Source organism: Panthera tigris, chromosome B3 (assembly GCF_018350195.1).
Source record: "Panthera tigris isolate Pti1 chromosome B3, P.tigris_Pti1_mat1.1, whole genome shotgun sequence".
Lineage (NCBI taxonomy): Eukaryota > Metazoa > Chordata > Mammalia > Carnivora > Felidae > Panthera > Panthera tigris.
The window spans coordinates 59,039,075-59,054,201 of record NC_056665.1 but is presented as its reverse complement, the minus strand read 5'-3'; the positions used below and the strand labels follow the sequence as shown (position 1 = coordinate 59,054,201).

General features: G+C 36.8%; 1 long non-coding RNA gene across 1 annotated transcript in view; it reads right to left on the bottom strand.

The window, feature by feature from the left end:
* The window catches only part of LOC122239475, a 38,552-nt gene that overhangs the window by 12,352 nt on the left and 11,073 nt on the right, over positions 1 to 15,127 (bottom strand). The window contains exon 2 of the long non-coding RNA XR_006218640.1: positions 1,493 to 1,601. This is a non-coding gene — a long non-coding RNA (uncharacterized LOC122239475). The remainder of the gene's footprint in view (positions 1 to 1,492; positions 1,602 to 15,127) is intronic.

Sequence of the window (15,127 nt, the reverse complement as noted above, 5' to 3'; positions counted from 1 at the left end):
TAACCACAGCTATTTCCCTATTTAGATAAAGTACTACCAAAACTCCTTTTTGTGTTATAGAAAAATACTTCATTGCTGAAGCACATAAAGAGGTAGAATATAATACTTAGCCTTTTGCATATTGCCTTGTATATAGCAGCTACATGCCCTTTTATTCTTGGAAAGAAGATTTCATCAGTGTATGAACTATTTCTTCTGATTTTCAAATATTATTTTTCAAGGTTTTCTTCTCAAATATAGATTTCTCAAAATTTATTTTTCCCACCTTTTTAAAAAACCACCTGATTTTTCATATTCTCAGGTATCTCAGAATACAGAAAGGCATCTTCATTTTCTCAAGATTTTTCCCTTTCTATAATTGAGAATCTTTACACTTATACCATTTCTCTATTTTTGGCCCCAATAGCATTTCTAGGCCCAGAGCCTCTTGCAAACACAGCTGGTTGGGTCTCTAACCCCTGATGGTCACTTCTGATAGGACTTCTGCCCTTAGATAAACCTCTGGCTTCTGTCTGCTACTCCAGGAAGGGCTACCTTGCCCAGCTGCTTATACTACAATACGAATAACATGAAAACTCAAGGTTGAATTATGTATTACTGTAATTTATATACAACTTTTTTCATTTAACAGGATTTTCTATAGATTTTTATAAGTAGTTCATTTAAAATACTTCCATTTATATTCAACTTTTTTAAAGTGACCTACTCTGTGACTCAAGATATACCTTTAATATTACTCTAGCTGCTAATGTCTATGCATGCTGACATATTTATTTTTTTTATTTTTTTTTTAACGTTTATTGATTTTTGAGACAGAGAGAGACAGAGCGTGAACGAGGGAGGGTCAGAGAGAGGGAGACACAGAATCTGAAACAGGCTCCAGGCTCTGAGCTGTCAGCACAGGGCTCGACGCGGGGCTCGAACTCACGGACCGTGAGATCATGACCTGAGCTGAAGTCGGACGCCCAACCGACTGAGCCACCCAGGCGCCCCAATGCTGACATGTTTAAACACACACACACACACACACACAAAGTATGTTAGTGCATTTTTGTGTAAGACTTCTAAACACAAAATTACACTAAGTTATCACAAAACGGTGCCAATTGCAGTATATGACTTAATGCATACATTACTGAAAAACATGAAAGCCATCTTATAATCCCCACCATAAGTAATCTGATAAGTGGTATTTTAAAGAAGTCATTATATTTCCAGCCAAATCATTGATTAAGCTGTTCAAACTACCCAATTTTACTCGTTAGGACTACCTCTGGTCTATTCAGTATTCAATACTAAGTTTTAATTATAATTGCAGGGCTATACTTAGGAACACATCATTTTTGTTTTTTGTTTTTAATATACTAATACTACACAGCATACAATAATGCACAGTAAGAATGCTAACCCTGTAGTATTTTTTAGAAATCATATTTTTCTATGCCAAGATACGATTTTCTCCTAGATATAAATCATTAAAGTATATGCTGACCTTTGATTTCCTGATGAGTAACTCAACTGGCACAGGGACCTTCATCTACCACATTCCAGGCTCTGTCTTCTCACCCGTCCCATAAAATATTGCTGTGAAGAAAATGACCCTACTAGAATGTCATTATTGAAGACAGTATCCTTAAATAACCATCTGCTGGCTTTTAACACAGTATTCCTATAAATCATTTTTATTTAACTACATAAACTACTTGTTTCTAAAATAAAAAGTATAACATAACCCACAGTCATTTTAAATAAATTCTAAACACACTGCTATTTTTATTTTCTTTTAGAATTAAATTCAGTGACTTTTTAAAAACTAGCTTCTAGGGACCCCCAGTTGACTCAGTTAGTAAAGCACGTGACTCTTGATTTCCGGGTGGTGGGTTCAAGCCCCACGTTTGGCATAGAGCTTACATAAGAAAAAAAAACTAGGCTCTAGTTTTTTAAAATGGGATCTTATTTTTATTTTTTTCACATTGTTTTTTAAGTTTATTTATTTTTTTCTCTTTTTTTACCATTTTATTTATTTTTTAAATTTACATCCAAGTTAGTTAGCATATAGTGCAACAATTTCAGGAGTAGATTCTTTAATGCCCCTTACCCATTTAGCCTACCCCCCTCCCACAACTCCTCCAGTAACCCTCTGTTTGTTCTCCATATTTAAGAGTCTCCTATGTTTTGTTCCCCTCCGTTTTTATAATTTTGCTTCCCTTCCCTTATGTTCATCTGTTTTATATCTTCAAGTCCTCATACGAGTGAAGTCATATAATATTTGTCTTTCTCTGACAAATTTCGCTTAGCATAATACCCTCTAGTTCCATCTATGTAGTTGCAAATGATAAGATTTCATTCTTTTTAATTGCCAAGTAATATTCCATTGTATATATATACACCACATCTTCTTTAAAAAAAGTTTTTTAACATTTATTCATTTTTGAGAGACAGAGCATGAGCAGGGGAGGGGCGGAGAGAGATGGAGACACAGAATCCAAAGCAGGCTCCAGATTCCAAGCTGTCAGCACATAGCCCAATGCGGGGCCGAACCCACAAACCACGAGATCATGACGTGAGCTGAAGTCGGAAGCTTAACCAACTGAGCCACCAAGGCACCCCTATATACCACATCTTCTTTTTTTTTTAATTTTAATTTACATCCAAATTAGTTAGCATACAGTGCAATAATGATTTCAGGAGTAGATTCCTTAGTGTCCCTTACTCATTTACCCCATCCCCCCTCCCACAACCCCTCCAGTAACCCTAAGTTTGTTCTCTATATTTATGAGTCTCTTATGTTTTGTCCCCTTCCCTGTTTTTATATTATTTTTGTTTCCCTTCCCTTATGTTCATCTGTTTTGTCTCTTAAAGTCCAAATATGAGTGAAGTCATAGGATTTTTGTCTTTCTCTAATTTCACTTGGCATAATACCCTCCACTTCCATCCACGTAATTGCAAATGGCAAGATTTCATTCTTTTTGATTGCCAAGTAATACTCCATTGTATATATATACATCTTCTTTATCCATTCATCCATTGATGGACATCTGGGCTCTTTTCATACTTTGGCTATTGTTGATAGTGCTGCTATAAACATTGGGGTGCATGTGCCCCTTCAAAACAGCATACCTGTATCCCTTGGATAAATACCTAGTAGTGTAATTGGTGGGTCCTAGGGTAGTTCTATTTTTAATTTTTTTGAGAAACCTCCATACTGTTTTCCCGAGTGGCTGCACCAGTTCACATTCCCACCAGCAGTTCAAAAGAGATCCTCTTTCTAATGAGATCTTATTTTTAAAACATGACTCCATCAGACTCTGTGCTGGCAGTACAGAGCCTACTTGGGATTCTCTCTTTCTCTTTCTCTTTCTCTCTCTCTCTCTCTCTGTCTCTGTCTCTCTCTCTCTCTCTCTGCCCCTCCCTAGCACAGATGTGCATGCTCTCCCTCTCTCTCGAAATAAACATTAAAAAAAATAAATTAAATATGGGCACCTGAGTGGCTCAGTTGGTCAAGCATCTGACTTTTGATTTCAGTTCAGGTCACGATCTCATGAGTTTGGGAGTTTGAGCCCCGCATCAGACTCCTCGCACTGACAATATAGAGACTGCTTGGGATAATCTCTTTCCCCCTTTCTCTGCCCCTCCTGCACATGCTCTCTCTCAAAATAAATAAACTTAAAAAACAAATAATCTAAAATATTAATTGATTAATTAAACATGACTCCAAATAATGAAGTTTAACAAAAAAGCATAAATAGATCTCTTAGGAATTAAACAGTACTGTATACTAGATATGATTATTCCCCAAAATACCCCTTTATCTCAGTAATATTTAAAATATACAAGTTTATTTTTTTCAATTAACTTGAATAAAAAGAAGTTGATAAGACAAGACAGACAGTGGCCACTGGAAAGGACTTCGAAAACCCTCAGGTACAAAATGTTCCCCCTCTTAACCAGGAAGAAAAATAAATAACACTAAAATTGAAAACTTCATCACCTTTAGGTATCAGAAAGGGAAAACACTTCCATTTTACCAACAGAGAAGAAAGACCGGTTTCCCATATCTAGAGTTTCTAAAAACTGACAAAGATCGTTAACTCCATCTCAGACATAGAGCCAGATCAGCAAATGAAATCTCCTCTTGTCAGTCCTGGGGAAGCTGAAGTATATGACTCTACCATTCTGTCCACAAAACATATTCTGTTAAGGTATCATGAACGCTTACAGACCAACAAATCAGATTGACCAAGGTAAAGGCAGATTAGGTATTAAATCCACCCAAAGGAAGCAAAGAGGCCAGAGAAAAAGGCAGCAGTGTAGGAAACTCAACCACAAGAAAGAGAAATGCAATGCCACATAAGAAAATCTACATGCAGCTTATTTAATACTTCAGACAGGCTTCTAAACTAAATATCTGTACAAAAAAAAAAAAAAAAAACTCATCTTTTCCTTAGGGGGAAATTAACACAGTCATCTCTTCTAATGGACAGAAGTAAGAAAGGGACATCTATTTGAAAGAAAAAGTAGGACTAAGGACAGAACAAAACTTCCCCCTAAAACTGAAGACATGAGATAGAGACCAAATGAATGCAAGTAAATTGTGGCCAAACAAAAGGAAGAAAAACCTTAAAAAAAATAATAACCTGTATATCACAATTCCAAAGGTTATTATTAATAATAAACATGATAGCTGAGTAACACTTTAAAATTTACAAACTGTAGGGTGCCTGGCTGGTTTAGTCGATAGAGCACGGGACTACTGATCTCAGGCTTGTGAGTTTGAGCTCCACCTTGGGTGTAGAGATTACTTAAAAAAAAAAAAAATTAAAAAATTAAATTTACAAAGTGCTTTAATATATATATATATATATTTTCTCATTTTTTCCCCTCCTCATACAAGTCTGGGATCTCTGGGAAGTAGGCTGAGCAGTTATCACTATCTTTTTCCAATTGGTTGTTTTAAAAAAATGAAAAGTCACAGAAGTTAAGCGACTCATTCAAGGTCACATAGGTACTATGAAGCAGAGTCAAGATTGACTTAAAGTTTTCTGAGTCAAAATATGACACTTCTTCCACTATATGATTATTAAATTAAACTTCTACTCAAATCAACCAAAGGCATTCTAATAAAATTCTGCTCAGTCTAACCATGGACTGCTTACTCATCGGTCCTGCAGCTAGTCTTAGAATTGTCAATATAGAACTGCTTTCACCCTCTGGTACTCTCTAGAAAAATTTCAATAAAGGAAGGATTTCAGAACCAAACGCTTCTTACAAAATATAACTTATTCTAACCATTATGATTGTGACTAATGAATTCAATTTTACCCTTTCAACATTGATGAGCCAGTGCCGGTATTTGTCAAAACTGATAACAAAATATAATGTCTGTTTCCCCATGGCAAATCCCTGCTTGTTTCCTCACCCATTTCCATAATGTACTGTCATTTATAACCTCTGACAGTTGTGCCACATTTTTTACACTACTTAGAAACCCAAGCACAGTAATTTTAGAAGGTTTTGTGCTAGAAACTGGTTTCCTAAAGAAAAGATAACCCCCACTTTCTTAGTGCAGATAACTCACAAAAGATGACTGAGTTTCCATGTGCTATTTTTCAGTATAAAAGAAAATTCTTTCTAAAAAATTTAGGAGTTTGGGGTGGTTGGGTGGTTCAGTCGGCTAAGTGTCCAATTCTTGATTTCGGCTCAGGTCATGATCTCACAGTTCATGAGTTCAAGCCCTGCATCAGGCTCTGCACTGGCAGTGCAGAGCTTGACTGGGATTCTCTCTCTCTTTCTGCTCCTCCCTCACTCATGTGCACACTCTCCCCCTCTCTCTCTCAAAATAAATACACAAACTTTAAAAAAAAATTAGGAGCTTAACAAATCTTGATCACACTTTTCATTGTAATTTTTCCATGAGCCAATAAATACTACCATTTTAGCATTATGACAAAATAATGCAATATAGAAAAAAGAGCACTGAAGTATCTGCCTACTCCAAACTATATGACCTTGAGCAAGTCACTTTACCTCTCTAGATCTCAGGTTTCTCCTCAAAAAAGAAGAGTAAGCTCAATAACTTTCAAACATCTTCAAACGTTTTTTCTAATAATCTGTTACATGGATTCAACTTTAAGAGACTGGTAAAACTAGAGCCCTTCTGGGCAGGGGCTCAGATCCCTACCCACTCAGCATGTTCCTCAGTCCCCCAACTCTCCCAGCCTCTGACAGCCCATGAAATATGTCTGAGGAACACAACATAAAAACCAGGAACAAACTCTTTCATATCTCTTCTAACTCCAAAAGTCTAGAATTCCATTAATTTTATGGTCCCTATTATTAGTTATTAGAGAAATGAAAATTAAAATCTCAATGAAATGTACCCATCTATCAGAATAGCTTTAAAAGAATAACTAATAATACCAGCTGTTAGTGAAGATGTGGAGCAACTGGAACTCTCATATGGTGAGAATGCAAAAAGGTAACAGCCACTTTGGAAAACGGTTTGGCCGTTTCTCATAAAGGTAAACATACACTTACTGAAAACTAGCAAGCCCATTTCCGTGAATTTACCCAAATGAAACAAAAACCTATGTTTATATAAGAGCTTACATGCAAATATCTTTTGCAGATGTATTCATAACTGCTAAAAAAAAGGAAATAACTCAAATTCCTATCAACTGGCTTGTGGATAAACAAACTGTGATACATCCACAAAGTGGAATACTACTCAGCACTGAAAAGGAACAAACCTCTGATAGGTACACCAATATGAATGAATTCCAAAGCATTAGGCTTACACTTAAAACCATAAAAATATTGTTTAAAAAATTAAATACCTATATAAATGGAAAGACATCTGACATTCATGAATCAGAAGAATTTTATCATTAACGGGATAGCAACACTCTCCAAGTTAATCTACAGATTCAATACAATTCCTATCAAAACTCAACTTGCTTTTTGTTTTTTGCAAAAATTAACAAGCTGATTCTGAAATTCATATAGGAAAGCAATGAACTAAGAATAGTGAAAATTATCTTGAAATAGAACAAAGTTGGTGGATTCCTACTTTCTGATTTCAAAACTTACTACAAAGCTAAAGTAATCCAGGCAGAGTAGTGCTGGCATTGAGATATATAGATCAATGGAATAGATCAATAGAATAGAATAAACAGTCCAGAAATAAACCCATAAGCTTATGGTCAACTGATCTTCAACAAAAGGGATGAAGACAATATGACAGGGCAAGAGAAGTCTTCTAACCAATGGTATTGGACAACTGATATTAACATATAAAAATATAAATCTGGAGGGGCGCCTGGGTGGCTCTGTCAGTTAAGCATCCGATTTCAAGTCAGGTCATGATCTCACAGTCCATGAGCTTGAGCCCTGCATCAGGCTCTTTCCTGACAGCTCAGAGTCTGGAGCCTGTTTCCGATTCTATGTCTCCCTCTCTCTCTGCCCCTCCCCCATTCTCTCTCTCTCTGCAAAATAAACACAAAAAAATAAAAAATATATATATACACACACATGTATATATACATATATATGTAAATAAATAAATTTGGAGTCCCCACCCTTAAAAAGACAGCACAACAAACAGCCTTCCTGATATAGAGCATAGAAACAATAGTTTGAAAAATACCTGGGGTATATACTAATATCAGAGCATGTGCTGGATGGGCAGAGATCTTTGGAAGACTTCTCCAACAACAAGAGAGCTTGTGGGCACCATTTCCTTCCCCTGCCCCCAGCCTAGATACATGGACACCTGCATGGACCAGTGCAGCCAGAACATTCTCCACCTAGCGTGCTAAGAGTGTGCCTCACCCCCATGCTCTTCTGCAGACCCACCCCTTCCATCCTGGCCTTGCCAGGACTTTTCCCAGGTGGCTGCAGGTCCCCTCCCACAGTGGACCACCTCGAACCTTTCTGGCACCAAGCGCCCCACCTCTGCATTCGCCTGGAGACCCACCCCCCACTCCCCCCTGCAACATGCCCATGTCAGGAGTCCATCCAAAGTGGTGCCACAAGCCTGGCAGTATTCAAGCAACCCCAACAGGGGCCAGCACCACTCCAAAGTGGCTCCTGCCCTGGGGAAAGAGTAAGATAACTACACACACCAGTCCAACTGTGGCCCCAAGAGTGGGTAGGGGGCAGATATCTGGTCTGCCTGCAGCCCCCACTCACCAATGACAGCTTTTTAGCAGACAGCACAGAGTGTGCCTTGCAGTTTGGTGTGACCACAGCTCTGGCAAAGGCCTGATCTGACTCAACTCAAGTCCAAGGCAGCCCCAGATTGGTCCACTAACAACAGAGGGCTCAAACCCTGCCCACAACAGGCAAACAGGGCCATTGCAGCTGACTGGACTGAAGGTAAATGTGGCTCAGCTACAATAGTAGGGTGCACACAACACAGATAGCAGATACCCCTGAAGTGACAGGTTCTAGTGAACAGGGAACATTGCACTACAGGGTACTATAGGACCTCTTCTTTATCAGGCCACTACTTCCAAGAGCAGGAGACATAGCTGACTTTCCTAACACATATAAAGAGACATAGGGAGTTAAACAAAATGAGGAGACAAAGGAATATGTCCCAAATAAAAGATCTTAACAAAATCACAGCAAGAGCTAAAAGAAATGGAGATAATAAGCCTGATAGAGAATTTAAAGTAATGGTCATAAAGATACTCACTGTACCTTTACATGGAGGACCTTAGTGAGACCCTCAACAAGGAGATAGAAACATAAAAAAGAATCAATCAGAGGTAAACTCAATAACCAAAATTAAATGTCAGGCTTTACATTAATAGCGTGGAGTCTGCTTCGGATTCTCTGTCTCCCTCTCTCTCTCTCTGCCCCTCCCCTGCTTGCATGCTCTTTCTCTCCCTCTCTCAAAAATAAACATTTATATATATATATATATATATATATATATATATATATATATATATGTTATATATTATATGTGTTACATATTATATATATACGTAACATTTATATATATGATGTGTTACATATATACATATGTTACATATATATGTATATATATATATATGTATGTATAATGTAACATTTATACCATACTAAGGAGAATTAATCATAGATTAGAAGAAGCAGAACAGATCAGTGACCTGGAAGACAGAGTAAGGGTGGGGGGGAAATCAACCTTAACAGGAGAGAGAAAAAATAATAATAAACGAAAATATGTTAAAGGAACCATCAAGCATAATAACATGTACATTATAGGGATCCCAGAAGAAGAGAGAGGAGAGGAGGCAGAAAATTTATTTGAAGAAATAATAGCTGAAAAGTTACCGAATCTAGGGAGGGAAACAGAAATCCAGGAGGCACATAGAGCTCCCAACAAAATCAGCCCAAGGAGTTCCACAACAAGACACATAGTAATTAAAATGGCAAAAAATAGTGATAAAAGAGAATTTTTAAAGCAGGAGGAAAAAAGAAAACAGGTACACACCAGGAGAAAACCCATAAAGCTAATGATGGATTTTTGAGCAAAAATTTTTCAGGCCAGAAGGGAGTGGCATAATATATTTCAAGTGCTGAAAGGAAAAAACCTGCAACCAAGATTACTCTATTCAGCAAGGCGATCCTTCAGAATAGAAGGAAAGATAGAGTTTCCTAGACAAACAAAAATTGAAGAAATTCATGGCCACTAAACCAGCCTTACAAGAAATGTTAAAGGGACTCTGAGTGAAAAGGACAGACAAAAAGTAGGAAGCATAAGAGAGGTAAAATTAAGTAGATCTATAAAAATCAGTTCAAGGGATTCACAAAATAAAAGGATATATAGTATGATACCATATGCCTAAAATGAGTAGGGGCAAGTAGTAAAAATCTAATGCTTTTAGAATGGGTTCAAACTTAAGTGACCATTAACTTAATATTGACTGCTTATATGCATAGAATGTTATACATAAACCAAATGGTAACCACGAAACAAAAACTGGTGATAAAAAGAAAAAATAACAAATAAAAAAATAAAGAGAAAGAATCCAAGTATATCACTTAAGAAACCCAGCAAATCATGAGAGAACAGAGCAAGAGAAGATTCGTATGTGGTACTTAAGAAACAAAAGAAGAAAGAAGAGACAAAAAAACAGACTCTTAAATAGAACTGATGGTTGCCAGAGGGAAACTGCACGGGGGGAATGGGTTAAATAGGCAAAGGGGAATAAGAGTACACTTACTGTGATGAGCACTGAATAATGCATAGAATTGTTGAATCACTATATGGTATACCTGAAACTAATGTAACACTGTACATTAATTATACTGGAATTGAAATTTATTTATATATATGAATAAATTTGGACCACTACCTCACATCATACACAAAAAATAACTCAAAATGAGCCAGAGACCTAAATTTAAGAGCTAACACTACAATACTCTTAGAGGAAAATACAGAAGTAAATCTTCTTAACCTCCAGTTAAGCATTGATTTCTTAGATATGACACCAAAAGCATAAGCAGTAAAAAAGAAGATTGTTAAGTTGGACTTCATTATTTTAAAACCTTTTGTGCTTCAAAGACAGAATCACGAAAATGAAAAGACAACCCATAGACTAGGAGAAAGTATCTATTGACAAACCATCTATTTCATAAAGGACTTGCATCCAGAATATAAAATGAACTTTTATAACTCAATAACAAAAAGACAACTCATTTTAAAAATAGGCAAAAAAGGAGCACCTGGGTGGCTCAGTCGGTTGGGCCGCCGACTTCAGCTCAGGTCATGATCTCACGGCCCGTGAGTTCGAGCCCCGCGTCGGGCTCTGTGCTGACCGCTCAGAGCCTGGAGCCTGTTTCGGATTCTGTATCTCCCTCTCTCTCTGACCCTCCCCCATTCATGCTGTCTCTCCCTGTCTCAAAAATAAATATTTTTAAAAAAATTTTTTTTCATAAAAAAAAAAATAAATTAAAAAAGGCAAAAAAAAATTGAATAGACATTTCTCAAAAAAAGATATACAAAGAGCTAAAAGCATATGCAAAGAGGTTCAACATCTTTAGTCATTAGGAAAATGTAAATTGAAACCAAAATGAGCATAATATCTTTCTAGAGATGTCTCCTGAAGCAAGGGAAACAAAAGCAAAAGTAAACTATTGAGACTACATTGAAATGAAAAGTTTCTTCATGGCAAAGGAAACAACCAACCAAATTGAAAGACAACCTACTGAATGGGAAATTTCAAAAGACATATCTGATAAAGGGTTAGTATCAAAAATATATAAAGAACTCCTACAATTCAACACCCAAGAAACCAAATAATCCAATTAAAAAATGGGCAGAAGATATAAACAGGCATTTCACCAAAGAAGACCTACAGATGGCAGGGTGCCTGGGTGGCTCAGTCAGTTAAGCATCTGACTCTTGATTTCAGCTCAGGTCATTATCTCGTGGTTCGTGGGATCACCCCGCATCTAGATCTGTGCTCACAGCTCAGAGCCTGCTTCAGATCCTCTGTCTCCCTCTCTCCACCCCTCCCCCCCCACACACACACTTTCTCTATTTCTCTCTCAAAAATAAATGTTAAAAAAAAATTTTGTAAGATCTACAGATGGCCAACAGACATATGAAACAATGTTCAATATCACTCATCATCAGGGAAATGCAAACAAAACTATAATGAGACATCTCCTCAATAGCTGTCAGAATGGCTAAAATCAAAAACACAAGAAACAACAGGTGTCGATGAGGATGTGGGGAAAAAGGAACCCTCATGCACTGTTGGAGAGAATGCAAACTGGTGTAGCCACCGTGAAAGATATTATCGGGGTTCCTCAAAAAATTAAAACTAGAACTACCAATGCTCCAGTAATCACACAACTGGCTTGTTTACCCAAATGATACAAAAACACTATGAAAGGATACTTACGCCCCTATGGTTACTGCAGCTTTATTTACAATAGCAAAATTATGAAAGCAGACCAAGTGTCCAACGACTAATGAATGAATAAAGAAGATGTGGGGTGTGTGTGTGTGTGTGTGTGTGGGTGTGTGTGTGGGGGGGGTGTGGGTGTGGGTGTGTGTGTGTGTGTGGGTGTGTGTGTGTAATGGAATATATTTCAACCATAAAAAAGAATGAAATCTTGCCATTTACAACAACATGGTTGGAGCTAAAGAGTATAATGCTAAGTGAAATAAGTCAATCGGAGAAAGATAAATACTGTATGATCTCATCATATATGGAATGTAAGAAACAAATAGGGGCACCAGAGTGGCTCAGTTAGGTGAGCATTCAACTCTTGATTTTGGCTCAGGTCATGATCCTATGGTCATGGGACTGAGCCCAACACTGGGCTCTGCACTGAGTGTGAATCCTGCTTAAGATTCTCTGTCTCTCTCTGCCCTCTCCCCCCATACCCTGCTCATGTGCTCTCTTAAAGAAAAAAAAAAAACCTCTTTCTAAAAAAGAAAGAAAGAAAACAAATGAACAAAGGAGGGGAAAGAGAAACAAAACAAAACAAAACAAACCAGACTCTTAACTATAGAGAACAAACAAATGGTTGGGGGCGGGGAATGAATGAAATAGGTGAAGAGGATTAAGAGCACACCTATCATGATGAGCACTGAGTAATGGATAGAATTGTTGAATCACTATATTGTACATCTGAAATTAATGTAACACTGTATGTTAACTACACAAATTAAAATAAAATTAAAATAGAAAACAAACACAATGAGATACTACTTCACTCCCACAGAATGGCTATTATCAAAAAGATAATCGTGAGGATTTGTGGCAAGGATGTGGAGAAACTGGAGCCCTCATGCAGCCACTTCGGAAAACTGGCAATTCCTCAAACATTAAATATCGAGTTACCCACATGATCCAGCAATCCTACTCCTAGGTATCTATCCAAGAGAAATAAAAACCTATTTCCACACAAAAAATTATATATATGTGTTATGCATCTGAAACGAATACAGTATTGTATGTCAACTGTATTTCAACTAAAAACAAACAAACAAAAACTTGTATGGGAATGTTCACAGCACATCTAAAAGAAAATATACATCCACACAAAAACTTGTACATAAATTGTCAAGATTTATAATAGCCAAAAAGTGGAACAATGTCCAACAACTCATGAATGGATAAACAAAATGTGACAGATCCATACTACAGTAAATTATTTGGCAATAAAATAGAATGAGGTACTAATACAAGTTATTACTTGGATGAGCCCCAGAAACATTATATGCTAAGCGAAAGAAGTCAGTTACAAAAGACCATGTATTGTATGATACCATTTATTTGAAATGTTCATAATTGGTAAATCTATAGAGACAGAAAGTGGATTAGTGTTTGCCTAAGGCAGAAAGTTGAGGGGAGGGAGACAGGAAACGGAAGTGACTGCTCATGGGTACAAGGTTTCTTTCTGGGGTGATATAAATGTTCTAAAATTAGATTATGTTGATGATTGCACATCTCCACAAATATGCTAAAAACTGTTCAATTGTACACTTTAAACAGATGAACTTTATGATATGTAATTTGTATCTCAAAAAAGCATTATGCTAAGTGAAAGAAGCCAGACTCAAAAGATTACATATTGTATGATTCTATTCATATGACATTGTGGAAAAAGCAAAACTATAAGGACAGAAATCACATTAGTGGCTGCCAGACACCCAGAGAAGCAAGTGGAGACTGACTATAAAGGGGCAAAAGAGAACTTGATGGGATGGTGGAAATATTCTATATATGGTTACACAATTTACACGCATTTGTCAAAATTCAAAGAACTGTACAGCTATGAAAGAGTGATTTTTAGGGGCACCCAGCTGGCTCAGTCAGTGGAGCACACAACTCTTGATTTCAGGGTTGTGAGTTCAACCCTATGTTGGGCCTAGAACTTACTTTAAAAAAAAAAGTGAACTTAATGTAAATTGTACCCAAATAAACCTGACTTTTTAAAAAAGCCAAGTTTACATTGTAAGAAATGCAGAAAACAGTATTTGGAACCTTGAGACCCCAAGAATAGTGGAAACATTTACAATGTATCAAAATTCACTCTTAAGTTCTATAACATATGTGGCACATGCCTCCTACAAAGGTCATCAATATTATGTAATATTGCCTACGAAAAGAGTGGTAATGTAGTAGTAATATACATGAGGACCATGCAAAATTTGAGATCAAAGTTTAAAAAAAAAAAAAAGCCATCCCTCCAAAAAAACAAAGCAGTAAAACTCAACATAAATAAAAGAAAGTTATCTGGCCAAGTCCACTTAGGGGAGAAAATGGCATTTAAAGTACAGTCTTGAGAAACACTCAAGTGTAATCAAAGTAAACAGAGTGTAACCTCTAAACTGGGACATACCTTCAAAAAAAAAAGAAATTAAAACTGTATTGTTAACATATGTACAATAATCTGCACCAAGTAGGGAAAGGACTAAAGGGCAGAGTTTATCAGCATTTAGAAAGTACTAATCAAACAAGATAAAAACACTGATTCTTGTAGATACATAATTACTAGCTCTGTACTCTGAAACAGACATGGTTTATAAGGCTTCTACACAACCTCGAAGAATACCCCTCAAAACTATTTGCCTTCCAAGATGGCTTTCAAATTTGTTCTTCCAGTCTCTGATCCTAAAGAAGTGCCTATAATGACAGAAACTAGTATTCACTACCCCACTGTAGTTAACAGAGATTCTAAATTATAAATTTAAAAAAAGCTATGATTTTGATTAGCATGAGTCAATCCCCCAGAATCTGATCTGTGTTGAACGAGTAGATAAAACGGTATTTTGTATTCTGCAAAACTAAGGGCCAGAATACAGACCGAAGCAGTCACAAAGATCTGCCTTGACATCTCTTTCCTTAAAAGGAATATTTGTGTTTACAAAGAATATCCTTCACAGAGGGAACACTAGGGGAAAATGGGTGATGGGCATTGAGGAGGGTACATGTTGGGATGAGCACTGGGTGTTGTACATAAGCAATGAATCACGGGAATCTACCCCCAAAACTAAGAGCATACTGTATACACTGTATGTTAGCCAACTTAGCAATAAATTATAAAACAACAACAACAAAAACCCTATTGAGCCATGGACAAATTCCTTAGGAACTGTAGAATATTTGTGCTA